Consider the following 6,654-nt stretch of genomic DNA (forward strand, 5'->3'; position numbering starts at 1 on the left):
ATTTCTGAAGACTCACAGGCAAGTCTGGTTCAGTCTCTTGTAGAGTCAGCTCCTTTCTCCTGGGTCCTGGTGCACACAAGGTTTTGTTTGTACCCTCCAAGAGCATCTTTCCCCAGTCCTGTGGAAGTTCTGTAATCAAATCCAACTGGTCTTCAAAGTCAAATTCCCTGGAGGTTCTCAGTTCCTTTACCAGACCCCCAGGTTGGGGAATCTGTTGTGGGCCCTAGAACTTTGCAACAGTGCAAGAACTTCTGTGATATAATTGTTCTCCAGTTTGTGGGTTGTCGGCTCAGAGGGTCTATGGTGGAGCTCATGAGGCCCTGATGAAACCCAGCCAAATTAACTTAAATTGAAAAATTTAGGGAAAACAACTAGACCATTCAGGTGTGACCTAAATCAAATCCCTTATGATTATACAGAAGAAGTGAAAAATGGATTCAAGGGATTAGATTTAACAGACAAAGTGCCTAAAGAACTATGGACAGAGGTTTGTAACACTGTACAGGAGGCCACAATCTAGACCATCCCCAAGGAAAAGAAATGCAAAAAGCCAAAATGGTTGTCTGAAGAGACCTTACAAATAGCTGAGAAAAGAAGAGACAGAAAGGCAAAGGAGAAAAGGAAAGATATACCCATCTGAATGCAGAGTTCCAAAGAATAGCAAGAAGAGAGAAGATAGACTTCTTAAGTAAACAATACAAAGAAATAGAGGAAAACAATAGAATGGGGAAGACTAGAGATCTCTTCAAGAAAATTAGAGATATCAAGGGAACATTTCATGCAAAGACAGGAACAATAAAGGACAGAAATGATATGGACCTAACAGAAGCAGAAAATATTAAGAAGAGGTGACAAGACTACATAGAAGAACTACACAGAAAATATTCTAATAACCCAGATAACCACAATGGTATGATCCCTCATCTAGAGCCAGACATCCTGGAATACAAAGTCAAGTGAGCCTTAGCAAGTAACACTATGAACAAAGCTAGAGGAGGTGGTGGGATTCCAGCTGAGCTATTTCAAATCCTAAACGATGATGCTGTGAAAGTGCTGCACTCAATATGCCAGCAAATTTGGAAAACTCAGCAGTGGCTTCAGGACTAGAAAAGGTCAGTTTTCATTCCAAACCCAAAGAAAGGCAATGCCAAAGAATGTTCAAACTACTGCAAAATTGCACTCTTCTCACAAGCTGGCAAATTAATGTTCAAAATTCTCCAAGCTAGGCTTCAACACTAGGTTCTCTAGTGAACCGAGAACTACCAGATGTTCAAATCAGATTTAGAAAAGGCAAAGGAACCAGAGGTCAAATTGCCAGCATCCGCTGGATCACAGAAAAAGCTAGAGAATCCCAGAAAAACTTTTGCTTCATTGACTACGCTAAAGCCTTGACTGTGTGGATCACAACAAACTGTGGAAAATTATTAAAGAGATGGAAATTACCAGACCAACTTACCTGCTTCCTGAGAAATCTGCATGCAGGTGAAGAAGCAACAGTTAGAACCAGACATGGAACAATGGACTGGTTCCAAATTTCGAAAGGACCATGTCAAGGCTATATACTGTCACCCTGCTTATTTAACATATATGCAGAGTACATCATGTGAAATGTCAGACTGGATGAAGCACAAGCTAGAATCAAGATTGCAGGGAAAAATATAAATAACCTAAGATATGCAGATGACATCACCCTTTTGACAGAAAGCAAAGAGGAACTAAAGAGCCTATTGATGAAAGTGAAAGAGGAGAGTGAAAAAGCTAGCTTAAAACTAAACCATTCAAAAAACTAAGATCATGGCATCTGGTCCCATCACTTCATGGTGAATAGATGGAGAAACAATGGAAACAGTGACAGACTTTATTTTCTTGGACTTCAAAATCACTGTAGATGGTGACTGCAGCCATGATATTAAAAGACACTTGTTCCTTGGAAGGAAAGCTATGACAAACCTAGACAGCATATTAAGAAGCAGAGATATTAGTTTGCCAACAATGGTCCTTATAATCAAAGCTATGGTTTTTCCAGTAGTCATGTATGAATGTGACAGTTGAACCATAAAGAAAGCTGAGTGCTGAAGAATTGATGCTCTTGAACCATGGTGTTGGAGAAGACTCTTGAGAGTCCCTTGGACTGCAAGGAGATCAAACCAGTCAATCATAAAGGAAATCAGTCCTGAATATTCACTGGAAGGACTGATGCTGAAGCTGAAGCTCCAATACTTTGGCCACTTTATGTGAAGAAATGACTCATTGGAAAAGACCCTGATGTTGGTAAAGACTGAAGGCAGGAAGAGAAGGGACGACAAGAGGATGAGATGGTTGGATGGCATAACCTACTCAGTGGACATGAATTTGAGTAAACTCTGGGAGTTAGTGATGGACAGGGAAGCCTGGCATGCTGCAGTTCATGGCGTCACAAAGAGTCGGACATGACTGAGCAACTGAACTGACTGACTGACTGCCCTATTTTCCTGCAAAGAACTATATAAAGATATATTTTTAATTCCAATGTGGACAGGCATTGTAGAGGGACTCGCACTTCTGGTAATAGTGGATTGAGTAATTCAGACCAATCGTCCCACTGATAACACTAAAACCCTTTAAATAAACTTTAAAAATATGAGTGAACCGTAACTCTTTCTAAAAGCATAGAAGAGTTAATGAAACAGTAAGAAATTAATGGGCATAAAACAGACTCAAAAGCAAAGAGCTGAATACAGATTTGGGGCCAGTTGCTGCTCTGACCTGATCCAATCTGGTTGAGAGGATGAACTATATCTTCTGACAGCCTCTTTGAATTGGGGAGTAAAGTTTAGAGGAGCTGTGGTTGTGACTGAGATGTCAAAAGGCAGGAACCTAGATATAAAGATAAACTGAAAGTAAAACAGCCTTCACATTGACTTTGGTCATGCACTGAGTTATCTGAATGGCACAGAAAGATCATCATACTAGACCTTAACTTACTTCTATGGATAATTTCAGAAACATGATGTTCAGCACATGACCAAACCTAACCAGATAGAAAACAAGCTATAATAATATGAATAGGGACCACCATGAATTACAAACAGAAACACACTCACCACTTTCCCATCTTGGAAAAGAATTATCAGAGACAGAACTTTGTTTTTTAAACTGTAGTTACTATAGGGCAACTTAACTTTCATTTTACTATAGTTATGGCCACAAAAATCAGTTAAAATGTCTCTAAAGCTAAAACTATAAAAAGGAGTCTCACATGTTGATGAAAGAATCATCTAGAAAGAACTAAATATAGAGCTAAAACCTATTATGAATGAAACTAAGACTTCAATGAATGAGAGATAGGTCAAAAGAAAATATCTAGGGGAAAAAAAAGGATAAACAGGTAATCTATAGAAAATACAAGAGAAAGAGAAAGAGTAAGATGTCAAAGATATGGAGATGATCTAACCTAAATTGAATGAAATCCCAGGAGGAAAGGAAATAAAAATAAAAGAAGCAATATTCAAAAATATAATTGCTAAGAATTTCCCAAAGCTAATGAAAAGCATCAAGTCACAGATTAAAGAAGCCCAATTGACTTTGAATAAGAAAAAAGAGCAAACAGCTAAGAATTGTAAACTCATTTTCAGAAATGGCAAAGGAATCTGTAAATGTATGCTGAAACAAAAAATGACTCAAAAGATTAACAATACTAAGAGCTGGCTCTTTGAAAAGATAAACAAATTGACAAAAATTTAGCTAGACCAAGAAAAAAAGAGAGAAGACTCAAAAAATAAAATCAGAATAAAACAAAGGACATGACAACTGATACTACATAAATACATGGGATCATAAGATATTAGCATAAATAATTATATATCAACAAATCAGAAATCTAAAAGAAATGTAAGAATATGTAGAGGACAGTAACCATTTTCTAAATTAACAGGTCAGTTAAAACATCTAAAAGCCACACACTGCTTGCAGGAAAAGAAAAAATATAAGCAAGTATGGCATGAGCTCACTATAAATAACTGAAGTCAATCAGTTGTGTCTGACTCTTTGAGACCCCATGGACTGTAGCCTACCAGGCTCCTCAGTCCATGGAATTTTCCAGGCAAGAGTACTGGAGTGGGTTGCCATTTCCTTCTCCAGGGAATCTTCCCAACCCACGGATTGAACCCAGGTCTCCTGCATTTCTGAGGCACCAGGGAAGTCACTATAAACAGGGGGAAGAAAAAAAGCATAGTATTAACTAAAATACTCTGTCATTTACTATCATTGCCCAGAGGACTGCATCTTAGTCCCAAGTCTACTGACTTCCTAGATGATGCTAGTGGTAAAGCACCAGGCTGCCAATGCAAGAGTTATAAGGAATGTGGGTTGCATCCCTGAATCAGGAAGATCCCCTGGAGGAGGGCACAGAAATCTACTCCAGTATTCTTGCCTGGAGAATCCCATGAACAGAGGCGTCTGGTGGGCTACAGTCCATAGGGTCACAAAGAATCAGACATGACTGAAGTGACTTAAAACAAATGCACCCATGTCTATTATAATTTCTTATTTTAGTTTTTTAAGCTAGCACTTTAATTTCATGGAAATATCTTTTTTGCTTTCCATGGTAACAATCTCCAAATTACAGAAAGGGTAGCTTTAATAAATTTATCAAATTGACCATAAATGCCTGTCATCATATTGTCAACTAAGACAAAAATAAAACGTACAATGTGAGAGCTATGAGTTCAATTTTATTTGGGGCTTACTGAGGACTATAGCCCAGGACGCAGCCTTTCAGGTAGCTCTGAGGATCTGCTCCAAAGAGGTGGTGGGGGAGGGAGGTCAGTGTATATATGATTTTGGTGACAAGTATGAAATCAAGCACGCATTTCAGCAGAAGGTTGCTGCTAGTCACAAGGAGCAGGTGTCTCCATTAATGATTTTAATACTTATGAGAAGATATAAGAAATTGGGTTCTTAAAATTTTCTCCTGAAAATATCTAATTATCTATCTGTTCTGCCTGTTTTTCCCAGAGCACAGAGTGCCTCCTTCCTGATCTCTGCCCTAAATGCCTTTTGGTGCATTGCTCAGTCACTAAGTTGTGTCCAACCCTCTGCAACCCCATGGACTGTAGTCCACCAGGCTCCTCTGTCCATGGAATTTCCCAGGTAAGAATACTGGAGTGGGTTGCCATTTTCTTCTCCAAGAGATTTTCCCAACCCAAGGATCAAAGCCATGTCTCCAGCATATTCTGCATTGGCAGGCAGATCTTTTTTTTAAACTGCTGAACAACCTGGGAAGCAAACTCCTTTCAGAGTGTGTTAAAAGTCAGGGCCTGCTGTGGTTAGTGACCTAATCCTTGTAGAGCTGAATAGCGAGTGACATTCTTTAGTTGGTAGTGTCTTATATAACAAAAAGTTGTTTTAACAATTTCTTTATAAAATGTGTTCTCAGCCAATTATGAACATTTGCCCCATTGGGGGAAAAAAAAACTCCTATAAAATGTTTGTTTGTATTGATTCATTATAAATATCCATAGTGGTCCAAATAGATCAAATATAAGCAACATATTATAAATAACTAATAACTCTGGAAAAAAATCTGGATCAGTGAACTGTAAAACACTTATTTTTTTATAAGTTTTATATGGTAAAGCAAAAAAGAAAGGAATTAACATTCATGGATCTATATATATGTGCCAGGGTTAATATTAGATGTTTCTAATACATTATCTCATTAATAACTACAAAAACCATGCAATATAGGTGTTATTAGATCTTTCTTTTTCAGATAAACTGAGGTTCAGAGTAAGCTAGTTAAGACAGAATATTTTATCTTCCCAACGAGTGACCATATAATTTAATCAATAAAAAAAATTCATAGAGTAACATCATTAACTCTGTATGCTGCAAATTTATTGGTTTTGATTATTATAGCTTGCTACAATTAATTAGCATTAAAATGTTAATTTTAATGATGATAGATTTCTGTTTGAAGTAGAAAGAGAAATCATCAAATACTTCTCAATATCATCTGAAATGTTTTATCTTAGAATCCAGAAAATTGTAAATCTTTGTAAATTTGATCATACTGTATATATTTTTCATGCTCAGGACACCAATTTTTAAGCCCATACAATTCTCAATTTTTATTTTAAATGAGCTTTGGTTTTTATCATATGAACCTAAATAAAATAGACACCTATATTAAGAATACATACACATTTCACAATATATTTATAAATCAAACTATTTTTTTTAAATTCTTACAAAAGAATGTTCTAATTCTGAGGTCTATGTTCTATTGGCTTGAATATGAGCATCAAGTTAGGAATCTTTGAATGACAGGTGACCCATGAACCAAACAGTATTTTCTTTTGCAAGTTATCACTTTTATGCAAAAATATGCTATTTAATTTTCTGTTATACTAATTTTATACATTTTATTAGAATGCAGTTTCAAAGATAAGAGATTTTCCAAAAATTCTGAATAAGTAGTTGTTAATTAGTGGCCACTTTTGTTTTAATATATTCTCCATATAGTCACTTATTTAAAAATAAAATTTTGCAATTGATAAGCAACAATGTTTCCTATATTTCTTGTTTGCAAATATTTTTTAATTTAACAGCAACCTTTATATATAGTGGACAAACCATTCATTATTTAATACGCTGCCACTCCCAGGTGGCACT

This window comes from Odocoileus virginianus, chromosome 13 (assembly GCF_023699985.2).
Source record: "Odocoileus virginianus isolate 20LAN1187 ecotype Illinois chromosome 13, Ovbor_1.2, whole genome shotgun sequence".
Classification (NCBI taxonomy): domain Eukaryota; kingdom Metazoa; phylum Chordata; class Mammalia; order Artiodactyla; family Cervidae; genus Odocoileus; species Odocoileus virginianus.